Source organism: Cyprinus carpio, chromosome B9 (assembly GCF_018340385.1).
Source record: "Cyprinus carpio isolate SPL01 chromosome B9, ASM1834038v1, whole genome shotgun sequence".
In the NCBI taxonomy this organism is placed as follows: domain Eukaryota; kingdom Metazoa; phylum Chordata; class Actinopteri; order Cypriniformes; family Cyprinidae; genus Cyprinus; species Cyprinus carpio.
In genome coordinates this window covers 32,213,499-32,231,286 of record NC_056605.1, presented here as the reverse complement: position 1 = coordinate 32,231,286, position 17,788 = coordinate 32,213,499, and the positions used below count along the sequence as shown (strand labels likewise).

General features: G+C 36.6%; 1 long non-coding RNA gene across 1 annotated transcript; it reads left to right on the top strand.

Annotated features, from left to right (window-relative positions):
- The first annotated feature begins 9,419 nt into the window (after window positions 1–9,419).
- LOC122138560 lies at window positions 9,420–12,179 on the top strand. The gene is made up of 5 exons (XR_006155678.1): window positions 9,420–10,307; window positions 10,391–10,493; window positions 10,927–11,073; window positions 11,160–11,288; window positions 11,575–12,179. It is a non-coding gene; the product is annotated as an uncharacterized LOC122138560 (long non-coding RNA).
- Window positions 12,180–17,788: the final 5,609 nt, after the last annotated feature.

Here is a 17,788-nt window from a genome sequence, read left to right as displayed (position 1 = left end):
CACTGATCTATAGTTGCCACCCCAAGTATAAAATCCTGGACACGTCCCTGAAACAATCACATGCAGCTCATATTGTCCCCAAACTCAGAAGCGTGAGTCTCTTCCTGCAGCTTCAAGAACCAGCTTTACTGATCAGCAGCTTCAGTGTGATTAGGAGCAGGTGTAGGGGGGCTTTAAGGAATAGACACAAGGAAGGACACTAGAAGACAGCATCTGTTTATAATCAACAGAATCATATAAAGAATATGTTATTACCTACTGTTTTGTAAAGCACTGCAATACATTGAGGTGTAAGTACTATCTGCCACAATTTACACTAAGTATGAATAATATCTCACAGTGTAGGTGATCTCAGGTTTTTATATCCTTGAGTGATGGACACACACACACACACACACACACACCACTACTGTGTACATATTAATACAGATCAAAATAGCACTATAAAGCTCAGCTGTGTAATGAAGAGTGTGATTAAACATAAGACAGACTTTTTGCAGGGATGTGATTTTTCTGTATAAATACGTATTTCCGTATTTTCCGACCTTTGAGGGACGACCATGTGATTCACGTAGATCTGTGTTTTTTATTTTTTTAAGGGGGGGGGGGGGTAGGTTGGTTACTGCATTATGATTGAAATCTCACAAATAGTCTTAATCTATTACCTAAATAAACTGCGAAAGGAAACATCACGGACGGAATGGTCCTGAGAGCGCTGCACGAGCTCGCGGCGTCATCTGCAGACAGTTAAAGCGTTCAAATCATTCAAAGCACCAAACACGAGCAGAATCCGCACTGAAACGTGTTACTCGACCCGGTGACTTTTTATGAATGACGGTGAGAATCTGAGATTGGTAGTGCTGTCATAAAATCCACAACGGATGTGCTGTAAATATATAATAGTCTGTAGTGTGACGCGCTACATGTCTGCTGTTACAGTACTGTTTTTAGTTTTGATTCACTGTTAGTGCTGCGCTTGGTTTGAGACGCTTTCATTTGCATTTGGGAACGCAACATTCATCATTAGAAACGTTTATAAATCTGTTGTTGTTTACAAAGAAGTTTCAGTGTCACAATCCTTCAGAAATCATTCTGATTTTCTGCTCAAGAAACATTTCTGATTATTATCAATGTAAAGTGAGTGAAGACACTTAAATGTTTTTTTGTGGAAAACAGTGATAACCACTCGAACATTTGTATAAGATTTAAAAAAGAGAGAGAAATTAATTTTATTCATCATTCATGAAAGTGACAAAAAGTGAGTGAAGACATTTAAAATGATTTCCATTTAATAAATTAATTAACTAATTGAATTAATATATTTGATAAATGCAAATAAATGCTGTTCATTAAACTTTATATTTATCTAAAAATCCTGAGAAAATAAAGTGCGTCATCATTTCCACACAAAATATGAAGCAGCAAAATTGTTTTCAAACATTGATAATAATCAGCAATGTTTCTTGAGAGTCAAATAAATTGTAATGATTTCTAAAAGATCATGTGACACTGAAAACTGGAGTAATGATGAAGAAAATTCTGCTTTGCATCACAGGAATAACATTACATTTTATATAATATTAAAATTGAAAAAAAAAAGTATTTGTAATAATATTTCACAATATTTATTTTATTTTATTTTATTTGACTTTATTTTGATCAAATAAATTCAGTCTTTTGAATGAGGCTTTAAATGATTTATGATCATGTTTTTGTTCTTTGACATTTTAAATCTCAGTCCAGTGATTCATCACACATTGATTTGTACTTTCTCTTTACTAATGTAATTCACAGCTAAACTGATCTGATCTGAGAGAGTGAAGAGTGTGTCATTGTTCTCTACAGGTTGAGAGATTGTGGCGTCACAGATGAAGGTTGTTCTGCTCTGACTTCAGCTCTGAGATCAAACCCCTCACACCTGAGAGAACTGAATCTGTCTAGGAATAAAATAAGAGCTTTGGGAGTGAAGTGCCTCTGTGCTGTACTGGAGGATCCTCACTGTAATCTGGAGAAACTGTAGTAAGATCATCTCTCTGAGAGTCTCATGTGTTTGTCTTCAGTAAGATATGTCCTTTAATGTAAATTGTAAGACTAAAGCTTGTAAAATAAATGTTAGATAGATGGATGGATAGGTAGACAGACAGATAGTGGGTAGACAGATAAATGGAAGAGGATGGAAAGGACATGACAATCCCTGTCAGTACCGAGACTCACACCTGTGACCTGTGGTCAGGGCTGGACTGGGGTTAAAATTCAGCTCTGGACAAATCCAGTCCATCTGACCCACGAGTTCCCCCATGAATGCTCTGCTGGGTGACAGCGCCTTTAATTGGAGTAAATAATAATAGATATTACTGAATTCATGACAAATGCAACAAAGTTAATAATGCATTTGTGTCACATAGAAATGCACTTGACAGTAAAGCATTGATTTTGAGCTAGAATGCAGGAAATCTATTGATAAATAAATTCTGTCATCATTTCCTCACCCTCATGTCATCCCAAACCTGTGTGACTTCGTTTCTTCTGTAGAACACAACAGATATTTTGTACGTTACCAAACCATTTTGGTTACCCTTGATTTCTGTATGGACAAAAATTTCTGAAATTATCTTATTTTATGTTCCACAGAAGAAAGAAATTCATACAGGTTTGAAATGACACGATGTTGAGAAAATGACCATTTTCATTTTTGGGTGAACTGTCCTTTAAGAACTTATTTACCGGTAATATTTAATATTTAAGTAAGCTAATAACAGTAACATTTATAATAAATACATCTCTATTGTACAGTGTTAATAACAGCAAGTTAAATTACTATGGTGACGAATTTACAAGACTATGTTTTGACATTTTCCAATTGACCTCGTCATGAAGTTTAGATTGTCGTGTCTGTTTTCAGCCAGCATCACTACAGAAGCTTTAATGTTCTCATATCACACCACTGTAGAACACAATTCTGTGTCACATCTGAATGGATCAAGACACTTGTGTTGTTCATCACTTTACTCCTGATGACCAGTACATCCCTGCCTGTGGGTTACAATCAGACTCTCTAACCATTAGACCACGACTGCCCCATATAGATGATTGATAGATTAGAAATATTAGACAGAATGGAAGGTGTAAATGAGTTTGAATGGTCTAGAAATAGTTCATAGAATGGCAGCTAAATGGAGTCTAAAGGCCTTCAGTTTGTTTACATTTGAATTTTGACAGAGTTTGAATAGTCTTGGCTCATCTGAACATTTCATCAATGTAAGTCTGTGGGATTTTTATGATTTTTAATCTTAATTTTTAGGTAAACTGTAAATCGTAATTAGAGGAGCAAGTGACTGTTTCTCCAGACAGATCTGTCCTTATATCACTATGAAACAATATCTCACATTCAGCTCTGTGTGTCTGTTCAGTCCTGAAGCACATGACAGTTTCAAACAGCAGCATTGAGCATCAACATGCAGAAATCTCATTCTATCAGCAGCAGTTTGTGGCAATGCTTGTCATTATATCTCCTCTCCTGCTCTGAGACCAGAGTCAACAACAAACTACACACACTTCAACTACAATTCACACTGTGTCATTGTTCTCTACAGGTTGAGTTATTGTGGCGTCAAAGATGAAGGTTGTTCTGCTCTGACTTCAGCTCTGAGATCAAACCCCTCACACCTGAGACACCTGGATCTGACTGGGAATAAACTACAAAAATCAGAAGTGAAGTTACTCTCTGATCTGAAAGATGATCCACGTTATAACCTGAAGACATTATACTACTGTGAGTATATTATTATTTAAATCTTTTAAAATGGCCAAAGTTTAGTAACAGACATATTTGGAGAATATAAGATAATAATTCAGCTCCACTTTAGTTTCTGTACTTTAAAACTGTTTAATTCTGTGATGATCTATGAATATATTAATATTTTTATCTCCTCCAGTGTCTCTGTGTGTAAATGATAAAGAGAGAGTTGTTGATCATTCACTGTTATTAATCTATGATCAGTTGTTCATCAGATCAGAGTATGTGAGCGGAGTGGAGCGTCAACAATTTCTCCTCCGCGCTCCGAGCATTTAATTATCACCCCGCTCCCGCTCCAGTCCTCGCTCACTGATATCAGAAACACCGCTCCGCCTTCACTCCGCGTCTAAAGTATTTCAGTATGTTTGAAATCCCACAGTTCAACTTCTGTTCATAATTTAGTTTGTGATGAAACGTTTTCTCCAGTTATTTTACCTACGGATCGATGCATTTCTTCTACATCGCCATGGAAACAATAAGGCGATACATTCTAAAATAACGGTCGCCTAAAAAAAACTCACGCTGGGGGCTCAACTAGAATATTTTAAACTTACGTGCGAAATTTTAAATCATGCTTTCAGCTGAAAATATTCAGTATTTAGAAGAACCAAACATCCTTGAGAACTATAAACTTCCCGCTCATGTCCATATAGCCGGCATAGCCTTCACATTCTTTCTGATTTGAGTGATCCTTCTCTAGCAAGCTAGCTAAATGTGATCTTCTTGCTAAATATCCAGTTATATATTACGGGCTGTTGGCATGAATTGTACCGTGACGGAGCGGTGCTGGAGAGCGCTCTCTTGGAGCGAGTGAAAACCACGACGCTCCGACTTTTAAAAGATCCGCTCCTCGCTCCAGTCAAAATCACACCGCTCCACTCCACGCTCCGCTCACATACTCTGATTCATATCTCTGACTGTAATATGAATATACTGTGTGTTTCTGAGCTGGATCTGCTGATGTGATGTGACAGCAGTAATGTTTCATACTCATATCTGACTGTCTGTGTGTTTTATTGTAGACTCAGTGTGACGTGGGAACGGAGCGAGGCCGGTGGAGTGATTGGGAAATGAGCGACACCTGCTCCACTCACCGGTCTCGAGTCCCACGGAGGAGATTGGGAGGAGACAAAAGAGGAGCGACGACAGTGAAGGACGAGAGAGGACCAGGCCTGGGTTTTATTTTGGGGTTTGTTTTTTGTTTGTGCGCGGCAGTCGTCCGTTGTTATTAAAGTTTTATTTGAATGTCCGCCGGTTCCCGCCTCCTTCTTCCCGTGACTACGAATGGTTGTTTATGAATATACTGTGTGTTTCTGAGCTGGATCTGCTGATGTGATGTGACAGCAGTAATGTCTCATACTCATATCTGACTGTCTGTGTGTTTTATTGTAGGACTACATGAAAAAAAAGACCAACACAGAATGTAAGAGTCAGGAATCAGTGATGTAAAGTTAAATGAATGCATGGAAGTGTAATGTGTGTAGCAGTGTTGATGTGTTTATACAGCACTGAAAACCAAGAATCAATGTGATATTTTCAGTGATGGGTTTATATCCTGAGCTGTCCAGATTTAATATAGATCATCATAACGGTGTATTCTGAAATTCAGAAATAGACAACTTATAACTTGTACATTTTTCTTATATTTTAATCCAGTCTAACATTTGAGTGTGTAACCTTTGTATGTATGTTTATTTTTATTAAAATATGTGTCATCTCCAGAAGAGGGACTTCCACTTGATATCGTCATGAGAAATGTGTGCCCTGCTGTATCTTGATTTAAATACACTTCAAAACTCTTATTTTGAAATGAGCATCACTCAGAAATATTTAACTTTTTTTAATTTTTTTATTTTTTATTGGCACTGTATGAAAACATATAAATACATAGCAAATGTATAATAGTCGATCGCTAGAACTATCAGCTAAAATCCATGCTGATAATCAAGAGCGTAGGTTTAATTTTGGCGTTGGTTGGGACAAAACTGCAAACAGACATTTAATTGTTTGATCAAAATTATTGCTAGTGACAATTTAGTAGGAACTGGATATTGTTGGTTCAGTTGTGTTTGATCAGGGTTGGAGCCAGTGAAAACTTTTTGAATTTGAAGATCAAGGTAAATTGTACTTTATTTGTGTTCCGGGAAACATGCAAGTATCTTCTGCTGCTTCCGAAGGGAAGTGCTTAATGAAAAAAAAAAAAAATGATTATACTTCAACAAATTAAGAAAAATTTGGACATCCTGTTCAAAAGTTTTCATGCCCTGGCTCTTAATGCATTGTGTTTCCTTCAGGAGCATCAGTGAATGTTTGAACCTTCTGTAATAGTTGTGTTTGAGTCCCTCAGTTGTCCTCAGTGTGAAAAGATGGATCTCAAAATCATACAGTCACAGCTGGAAAGAGTTCAGAGATGCAAAAGATGCTGGAAAACTGAAGAAACTGCAGGAGCTGGAGGATTTTTAGTATTTTTAAACCTAAACATCTTTATTTAAAATATCTTACTCAGGTCAGTACTAAATAAAAATTATCATGCATTTTGTATGATCTCTTATTTTGTTAAAATTACTCACATTTTCTCAGATTCTGCAACATTTGTATGTCGCTGTAAATATCAGCATCTGCAGCAGATTATAGCATATATTTGCTGTGTTTGATTCTTTAAATCTTCCTCTTAAACGTGTCTAATAAGGCTGTCAAAAAAAAAAAAAACTATTCTAATGCAAAAACGCTGATGAGTTTGAAACGATGATGCGGATTTGTTTTAATTGCTTAAGCAACGTAATTAATTAAATATGGTTAATAAACATTATTTTAAACATGCACTTTTTTCAAAGATAGTCGTGTTATTTTATTGCTTTGCAGAAACGTGCATTAGTAATATTTCGCTCTTGTGTCCTCAGGAGAGAAGACAAAAGATTGTTTTCCCTCCAACTGAAATTATGCCTTTTAAATTCCAATATAATTTGAAAATGTATCATATTTAAGTACAGAATTCTAATTTAGTTTTTCAGCCCTAGTGTCTAATACACTGAGTTCCAGTTAATCTTTCATAATTAATGAACACTAGTGTGCAAACGGCGCGCTATCTTCATTTTATCAAATGATCATAATCACATCTATTCATTTACAGTCCTGCTACAAGCATTTTATTCAGACTAAAACCCCTTTAATTCGGGTGAGAAAGTTTTTTTCGAGTGGTTTTGCACATAATAATAATAATACCGCTGCAGACGCGTTTCACAGCATTAAGGTTATCGATTAATTGATCGTTAATTTAAAAGACGATCGATCATGGAAATGATCGAAAATTGACATCCCTAAATGCAAATAAGTTGAATTGTATGGAGATAATTTTATGACAAAACTATTTGAATTTGAATTGTGTAAATTTGAATTATAAACAAGTGTAATTGAACAAAAAAATGAATATTATATGGGATTTAAAACAGTTTTGAATTGGATTTAGATTTTTTTTTTTTTTTTTTTTGTACTTGAATATATAACATTCGAAATTTAACACAATGGATTTTTTTCAAGTTTTATAGACATGTATTTACAAACAACAGATTTTTTTGTTCTGAATTCTTAGACTGCAAATATCCAGTTTTTAAAAATACAGCTTCAAGTTTTCAAAATGAAGAAGAAATTCTGAACATCAAATTAAATTTTCTAAAATTCAAAGCGCAGAAATTCAGATCGTACAGAAAGTAGGTCAGAAGTCATTCACAGGAGATCATCTCCGAAAAGTCGAACGAAGCATTTTGGCCAATCACAGAGCTGCAGTAGATTTCTGGCGCGAGCGTCCGGTTCAGGAGGTCACCATTCTTCTGCTGATCATGAAACCCACAGAGGGAAGTGATTTTTAAGCATTGATGGTTTATATTTAGATATTATGTTAGCATTCCCAGCATGTGAAACATTAGTCTAAGCGGTCTCTGGTGTTTGTTTTAAAGTATATTTGGTGTAAAAGTAGCATCACCATGTCTATACGGGACCGCAACAGCTTGAAGTGATAAAGCGGCCTGTAAAGAGCTCGGACTGTCAGAAATAGATCAGGAATCCGTTTGCTGTTGGAGATTTCACATTCAGTGTAGACACTATCACTGATTATAATCAACAGCTTCTACTGTGTTCAGTCTGGACAAGGTGTGAGCGTCAAAACTCCAGGGACGGATTAACGCAGGGGTCTACTGGACACGTACTCGGGGAACTAGACCAGAGGGACCCGCCGAAACACTGCTCCTCCCGGAACACGATTTCAACCGCTTGCTGTTCTCTGGTGAATTCTCTCTTCATAAACAACGATGTACAGCTGTGCATACAATGTAAGAGATTCATTTCACAACTGCTTCAGTGATTATAATTAGAGTTTTTGAGACTGAAGTCAATGATAAATGTTCTTGACTTTGATGATTGATTCTTTGCTCTCTTTCTGTACAGTGAAACGGTTATAATTGATAACTTACAATGTTTTGACTAATTCATGTTAAATACAAAGTCAGTCGTGTTAAAAATATTTTATGACATGATTAATTTGTGGTTACCATAGTTTAAGTATGTAGTTTTTGTTTTTTACCTTTTGAAACCATAGTTAATTTTTAATGGTATGTTAAGCTTAACTGTCAAAATCGTTTGTGAATGAAGTTTAAGCAAACAGCACAAAACACGTATAACTCTTTAATGTTTTATTATTTTGTTGTGTGTGAATAAATGTGCATATTTGTAATAAATAACAACAATGATCTACTAAGCGTCAGCTTTGCAAAAGAAGTAGCTCATGAGTATGAACTATTTTAGTCATGTCATTTATGCGCTTCTTTTCCCGAGCTAACTGCTGTCTTTATTTGTACAGGTACAGATACTTCTAGAGCATATATGGAGGAGACTTCAGTCACGTTTGGAGCACGCTCTTTCACGGATGCCTGTGCATGTGGACTTCTTAGAACTGATCTGTGTTCAGGAGCTGGTTTTCCTGAGTGCTGTATCCTCCAGGTCATCATTCCTGTGGACATATGGGAAGGCTTAACTGGTCTGCATCATGCTATTACTTTAGAGAGGCAAAGAAACGAGACGCACAATTTGAACAAGGAAATAGTGGACGACCAAAAGAAATCGTTGGTCTCGAGAATATCTTCACATTTCTCTAAAAAAAAAAAGAAAAAATTTAAAAAAAACAACTTTTTTTTTTTGTCCGGAGGAGGGATTCAGTCCCAGGACCTAAATCTATGATGCACATAGACACCAATCACAAATCGATAAGGTAAGTTTAAACGTTGTTGTTACACATAACATATTAATGGGCCATTGACCATTTTAACAATGTTTTACTACATTTCTGTGCCTTCGCCGCAGTAGAGCCCTTGCTGTCTGTGGAAGGTCTGAGAGCTCATGGATTACATCAAAAAATTATCATAAGTTTTGTTCTCAAAGGGATTGTGTTCCTTTAAAGGGATACTTCAGCCATAAATGAAAATTGTCATAATTTATTCACCCTCATGTCATTCCAAATCTTTTTCATTCCTTAATGAATGCAGAAAAAATGATCAGAGATTCCAAGAAAAATATTAAGCAGCACAACCATTTCTAACACTGATATTAAGAGCATCAAATCAGTATATTAGAATGATTGCTGAAGGATCATGTGACACTGAAGACTGGAGTAATGACTGGAGAAAATTAAATTTTTTCTGTGTTTTAAGTGTTTTCCTGCATTTGTTTGTAAGGTATCTTGTCCTGTGTGTTCTGCCATGTATTCAGAAGACTTTATTGAAGTACATGCAAGTACCTGTGGGGAAAGGTTATTATTTTTATTTTATGCTTTGTGTTTTCACGAAATTATTGGTTTAACCTACAGTCCTTACCATTAGTTGTTTGTGTGTGGTAGTAATTTTTATTTAGCTAAATTGAATTTCTTTCAGAGCTGACGATAGACCAAACCAAGATTTCGTCATAACAGGACAAAAGCAAGACAAGCACAAGAGGTGCAATTATTATTATATCCCAAGGATCGATCGTCTCTTTATACCGCTGATAAATGAACAGAACATTATAGCACACCTCTCATCCATTAAACCGCAATAGGCTTTGTGCTTTGTTACTTTTGATGAGAAACAAAGTCTCAGATTTCGAATTCCGTCCATCTTAAACAATAAATATCACTGTGGTGCTTGCTATCTAATGCAGTGACCGATCACGCAGTGTGCTTCAGGTCAAGTGAAGCGGCAGCATGCAGCGCACTTGAAAGATCACGTCTTCCTCTATTTTTAATACCAGTTACGGGCTACAGCGCGAAATAAACATGAACAGTTTGTCAGCCTCTCTTTGTCAATTGAACTGTTGTTCTTTAGGATAGTTGGTGAAATAATGGCAGTGAGCATTACTCAGGATGGACCTCCACCCAAGTTTTTTCATGGAGTGGATATACAATTTCATTTCTTCCGGGGAGATTAATAAAGATGAGCTGACAAAGGCTGACATAACAAATGCAGACCTGCTAGATCTAATTGACAAGGTTTTCTAATTCAACTCAATTAAGATTTGTATATACATATGTGTAGTGTATGTCTGTGTTACTCATCGTTTTTATTTCTTTAGATTGAGACCACAGACACTACATCCTTGCTTGACCTTTCTGAAAGAATCGTAGCATGTGGGTGCACAGGACCCCTAACATGTGATGAAAGGAAGACATTGTCAGGTGTAGTATATGTGATTCTGTGAATCTGACTCTCCTCCTTTCTCTTGAATCCACCCATTAGGGTTAGATTTTTTTTGTTACATTATACTCACTCATTCGTAGACTCTCATCTCCAGCTTTTTACAGGTTTTCCATTGTCATGAGAAAAAATGAAATATTTGGTGAATTTTAGATGTAATTTCCAGACCTGAAAAAATATATAGTCAGTTTCTATAGTCAGTGTAATTTTTTTTTTCTAGTTGAGCTGTTATATAGTATTTAAACACCTATGATGTCTGTAAAATAATTTACAAAAATTAATGCTTTTTCAATCTGACAGAGATTAATGTTCCATACTTAGCCTTTTATTTCAAACAAGCACTTTTATTAAGTTAAAGTTAATTGAAATTTTTTAGTATAATTAGTTTTTTCCTGGATTTATTATTTGATGTAGTGCTGTTGTTCTGCATTCGTCTGTGTGAATCCTCCCAATGCTGCAGCAAATGTGCAGAGGATTGGAAATCTATGGCCTCCATGAAATGGTGAAACAAAATCAGCCTTTATTTCAGCCGTTTATTTGTTCCCTGCTCACTTTACAAAAGTAAGTGTTGTTGCTTGCATTTTTATTTTGTCATGATGGCTTTTGAGCGGTGTATACTAAAAGGTTTCTTTTATTCTGATTTGCAGCCTGATGCAGATTTTCTCATGATGGCTCTGTCACCCGTTTTAAGTGCGGTGGGTTCAGTGAAGCAGCAGAGGGAATCACGGATTGTGAACTACTTGCAGGACTTCATTCAAAGCCTTGAAGATGAAGAGGTAACATCATTACTCTTACTCTTAATACTTAAATTGCACATCAGTTCAACAACCGACTGGGCCATCTGAACAGTCAGAGCAGAGAGGGCTTGCGGAAAAGTGTGATTTAGCAAGACTGAAGATTTGAATCACTTCACACTTTTGAATATAAACTTGTTGTAGGAAACCTCTAAAACAATTTTAAAATAGTATATTAGGGGCACAAATGTCAGGTATTGTCAGTCCAAGTTCAGATACTGTTAATACAAGTAAGGTTGCAGACATAGATCTGTGTGTTTTTTTGCAGAAGAAGGGAGCAGCAGTAAGGAGAGCAGGGTTGAAGATGACAGCGAACAGGTGGATAAAACAAACTGCACTAAAGGAGATGCAGAACAAGACAAGATCACCGTCAGCAGTTTCATGCAGTGGATTACTGGTCAGGGGCATGTCCCCATTACTTCTGCACAAAGAGAAAAAATTAATTTGATCCTGACTGTCAGCTTCGATATGGTCAGCATAGTTTATGCTTGCCTCTAGTAAATGCATGTTCCTGTACTGTACCTACACAGCACCTAGAGACAAACACAGAGTTCCTCAGCATTATGAGGCAGGCTGAGAGCAATAGCAGAGACTTTGGTCGTTCGTGAAATTGATTCTTACTATAGTTTAATCACTATACTGTGTACCCTCTGTTATGTTGTTAATAATGGATTCTTAATAAAGAATAGGAGTCCAGTAGCTTTTGGATATTTGACTGTATTTTTTTATTTTCTTTATTATTGACATGTATTACAACAAAAGCAGCCAAGATTGCTGCCAAATTGTTCCAAACTCTATTCAGATGTGAAAAAACTGTACATCAATATACAGTAAGCTTCAAAGCAAAATAAATTCATTATGCTGTTCAGTCTTTATGCTTGTGTTTTTTTGTTTGTTTGTTTGTTTGTTAAATTCATATTTGTTGAAACAAACTCCCAACAAAGCAAGTACAGTTCTTTGACAGAGATATTAGGACCAGTTGAATTCAGCAGATGTTCAAGAGCCCTCAATCCATCTGCACTCAAAGAACATTCAAATTCTGGAACAACAGCTTCAGTATCTTCACAGGCATCGTAAGTATCTGCTACATCCCAGTCTAGATCTGGCTCTTCGATGTCCTGAAGGTATAGCGGTTAAATAGTTAGGAATCCACTTATTACATGAACAGCAGTGTGATGACAGAATAACAAAGACGAGATGGTCCGTCCTGCAGAACACCACTTTACATATCCCTAAACCTAGCTGTCTCTACCCCTGGATCTAGATCCTTTCTCCTCCAACTTTAAATATGCCTTAACCGACCCGTCTCCGCTCCCTGGATCTTGTGTGTTCTGCAGTGAGGGGCTACTGACTAAGACAGCATTACCACCTCGTATCTCTCAGATCGGTCATTATTTGTGTGCATCATTCCAATCTGCCACAGCTGCTCGGGACTTCGATTGACCTCTGAGGAGAGTGAATGATGATTCCAGGCTTCTGAAAATGTGTCCAAGTCTGCCTGAAGTCTTGGGAGAAAAGTGTAGTGCACACTGAAAAGGTCCTCAATCACTGATATGTCAAGCAATCTTTCTGCCTCCAGGGAGTGCAGCGTGTCTGAGTACTTGTTGGTGACCATGATTCTGACATCACGCCAGATGCGCGCAATCCTATTAGAAACAATCAAAATTTGAAAGCAAAAAAAAAAAAAAAAAAAAATTCAGGTTGAAAAGCAATGCAGTGAAAAAAATATTTTACTTATTATTAATAAATAATTGGTTACTTAAGTGACATTGAAAAGCTACCTACAGATTACTGAAGTTTCACTGAACTTCTTTTCATTTTACAAGTTTAGACAATTGTACTTTACCCTTGAAACTGGTTTTTAAACATAATTTTAGCCCTCATAACATGTCTATCTGGAATCACAGGTGTATTTTGGTGAATAGAAAATCTATGTTCATCGATGAGTTGTTGGAAGAAAGGGATATGGTGGTCACTTACACATGTTATTGACAACTCAGGGAATATATTGAGTTATGATGATATTTGTGGTAATTATAATGTAAGTAGCTCCTCTAAAATGTATGATAAAATAATTAAGAATATACTATTGCAGATGATTAAATTACTCAAGGAACAAGTAAAATATTCAACCATAATTCCCAAAATACCTGATCTTATGATAGAAAATGTTAACTTTGCTGATAAAAAATGTTTTAACAGATTTTTGAGGAACTGTCTATTTTAACGTTGTTTTTCAGGACTAGTAAAGAGATCTTATATATTTTGTCATTATGATAGGAAAAGAGTGTCTGAAATTATAACTAATTTTCTTACATTTCCTGTCAAGCCTAAATGTAAAGAGGTGCATTTTAAAATTATGAGTCATATTTATCCTGAAAAGGAATTTTAAGAGTAAGATTTAATGTTGGGGACTGTAATATATGCCAATTATGCTATTTGGAGACAGAAACAGTTGAACAGCTGTGTTTTCAGTGTAATTTGGTACAAACCTTCTGGAATGATGCGTTCTGTTGATACACCAAAGATTACCTGCAAAACTGATCCTCTCATGGGAAAATATTAAGCTTGGTTTGTCATTTAAGTAATAAATAATTTGTTGCTTCTGCTGAAAACTCCCCCACGATTAGTGGTGTTTAAATCTGTAATGTATTTGGAGACGTTAAAAGGAATGAAAAGTCCCAGAGCAAGATTTTTGTGTACTTCATTAGAGGACCCTGCTTTCATAATGTGAAAACTTCTTACTCCCCTACTTTTCTTTGTCTTTATATTTATTAATTTCTTCCACAGTTTTTAATAAATTTAATTTATAATCAACATATTTTTATATAATATACACTAAAATGTAAAAAAAAACTAATTTAAACCCAATCACAAAACTCCCAAAACTCCCATCATTGCCAATGTAAAAGCAATGAATAATAATAATAATAATAAAAACAAGGAAAAAAAAATCGTACAAAAGAAGATGTTTCTCCATTTAAACAGTCAGAATCGATTCTATACGGAATATTAAAGTGTTTCATAGGAACTAAGTCATGATTTTCGTGTAGCTGCTTCATAGAAAGCCGGTGGATTTTGTGAATCTGTGTAAATAATGTATTGTAAGGTATAAGTGTAGCCTGTTGGGAGGAGTGAAATATTAATTGTATTTTATTTTTTAAGATGAACTTCCCAAAACTATTTTTCTATGGAGCTGAAGTAATTTAATTTAACTAAATATTAAATTCCTACGTGGGTCATGCATGTGAGTGGGAACTATTAATTTGTTCGAGTTCTCGAATGGGAAGCGTATCTGTGTTGCGTGCTGTGCTTTTGGGGAGTGTGTGAGTGGCCCTGTCCCAAATGGAACACTTCATGTGCCCTCGCGGTCTTACGGACTTACAATAGCAATAGCCGCCGCGTGCGCGTGTCCGTTAAGTCCACGAGACCGTACGGTGTCCCATTTGTCATTTTAGCGTTCAGAAGGGTGCTCGCGAGCGCTCCCCTAGCGGCCGTTATGCGCCCACGAGACTGTAGAGCAGGGATAGCAACTCCGGTCCTGGAGGGCACTATCCTGCAGAGTTTAGCTTCAGCCCTCATAAAAACTCACCTGCCTGTATCTTATTCTAGTAATCCCGAAAAACACTGATTGCCTTGTTTGTCAGGTGTGTTTAATTAGGGTTGGAGCTAAACTCTGCAGGACAGTGGCCCTCCAGGACCGAAGTTGCCTATCCCTGCTGCAGAGTCTCTGCACCGGCGCGAAATCCAGCACACTTCTACCCGGCAGTCAAAGCTGATAAAGGACCGCGAGGGTCTAGTGCAGGGTTCCTCAAATCTTGCCCTGGAGGGCCAATGCACTGCAGAGTTTATCTCCAACCCTGATCATACTCCCTTACCTGTGATTTTCTATTGATCCTAAAGACATTGATTAGCATGCTCAGGTGTTGTTGATTAGGGTTAAGCTAAAACTCTGCAGGAAAGTGGATCTCGTGGGCCAGATTTGAGGATCACTGGTTTAGTGTGTCATTAGCACAGATACACACCTCTCGATGTAAGGTGAGTGATCTGCACGAACACAAATACTCTTATCTCGCTGAAATCTTGACGGATTTACAAATGGTGTGGTTTCTTACAAACGTTATTAACGTGGTTATAATTCTGGATGCTTGAACATGTCGAAATTGCAGCTTTTCTTTGCGAAAAACGACTTAATCGTGCAGCATAGTTGTGTATCACGGATACTGGCTGAGACCACAATCGAGCTGTTCAATTACATAAATTTTACTGATACCAATAACGATTTTATGACCACTAATCTTTTGTCTAAATTACAATCTTTGTGGATTTGCTTGTAGTTATTATCTGGCTAATAACAAGAAGCTTTGAGTGAGAGCTAGTAGTTACATCAGTGGGAGAGGCAGAATTGCTCTTTCTTTTCAATATAACTTAAGTTGCACATGATTTCCAATGGGTTTGGTTTGTTAAAAACATCTCACATTATGATACAGGACATTGCTGGCTTTAATAGGAGAAGATGCCAAAATTTGTGCAGCTAGGATGTACAATCGCGTATCTCAAAAGAGAGCCATCCCATCGCGAGGCTCCACCTTTTCACTGTAGATCTGACATATTCTGATTATCTTTTGGGCTATCTTGTTTCGTTACTTAGTTGGATGCTCTTTTTACTTTTTTCTGTTGTGTACAGTTACGGTCCTGTTACCCTACCAATCTACTCAGAGTGCATACAACACAGACACTACTAGTGTCTTTAGGGCCTTGACGTTTAGACGCTTGTTCTCAGAGAACGTTCCTGAGGGGAGCAGTAAGGAATGCTGCGCCTTTCCTGCAATCTGGCACATTATGGCGCCATCATCTCTCACCCAACATCCACCCATCAGCGGGGTTGGTGCAAGGGGAATTCTCAAGAAGGGGATGCTGTCAAAGTGCCTCTTGATTAGTGAAATACTATACATATTCTAGAAAACTAATAGTGTGGGCTGTCTGTGAGACTAGTCGACTAATCAGTTCGTAATTAGAAGCTTGAATATGTAATCAGGCTCCAACTAACTTTCTCGAACTTCTTTTTCCATAACAAAATGGTGTTTTTATCGTTTAAACCTATATGACCTACTAAAATTGTAGACCTATGTCACTCAAAGCTTTAATCATTAAATAGAACAAAACCCTATAAAACATTTTTTGTCACTTGAAACTAAATCAATTGTTAACTAAAATAAATATTGTAATAATCCAGTGTGGATTGTTTGTATATGCACAAGGAGTGAAGCAAAGGCCCAGTTCTCTCTTTTTTTTTCCTTAATTTTTTTAAATTAACGGGTACAATAATAAAAGACAATATTAATTATTAAAAAAAGATTAATATGAAATTATTAAATTTACAAACCAATCAAAAACAATTAAATGATGAAAACGCAACACAAATGACTAAAGTAAAATTACATTAAATAAAAAATAATAGTCATCAATGATACTAAAATAACAATGTCACAATATTAGCAAAATTACAGTATATCTACTGTAAAAAGTGGCAACCTACAACTGTTACCTTAAAGAGTCATTTCCACCTTTATATTTATTATGTTTCTTTGTGTAGATTATTTTATATTGGTAGGTTCAGTTAAGTTAAATAATATTTTTGACTTCTAGAAAACCAGTTAAATTAAATTTTCAGTGTACTCACTATAATGAAGACCTGTAAGAAATAGAGACTACCCATATGTATTATTAGTAAGCAGCTTGGGGACTATTTGAACTCACTGGGCACCCTGAGACGAGTGGCGAACGCGCGTTCGCAGGCACTCGAAAGGCTCTGAGGCTTTGAATGCATCGAAAACCTCACTGGTTTCCCTCATGGCCCAGCTGAACGGATGGTTGGCTTCCAACAGATATCCTTCTCCCCATCTTTGGTCAGAACTGTCCAACTGACAACAACTAAAAACAATTCTGGAGGAAACAAAGAACACTGAACCAGGGCCAAAATCACTCATCCACACAGTGCACAAAATATCAAATAAAAATAGAAATACAAAGAAATATCTATGGAGTTGGTATGCTTTTACTCTACACATTATCAATAACACTGTATCGCTACTGATTGTTTCATCATACAAAACCTCAAGTAAACCCAGAACCTATAATGCTTTGTTTAAAGACGGGTAATTAATATAGATAAATTAAAAGATTTCGCAGGCTATGTTTAGGTCTAATGCATTTTATTTTACAACGCATAACTTTGGCTATGGTTACGCCTGTGTCGCTTTATACCGAGTCCGGGGTTCGCCAACACCCTCGACCACTCGAGAATAGTAGTGAAGAATGCTGCAGACCCTTCCGTTTTAGTTTTGAAAAACGTCTAGGGGTTGTGTTTTCAGTGATACAAACTGAACCAAAACGAAGACTTGAAACCGATTGCCTGGCTGACCGCACATTCGCTCTGCGTATCATTGAGACCGTGTAAATCATCGTGTATTTTTCCTCAA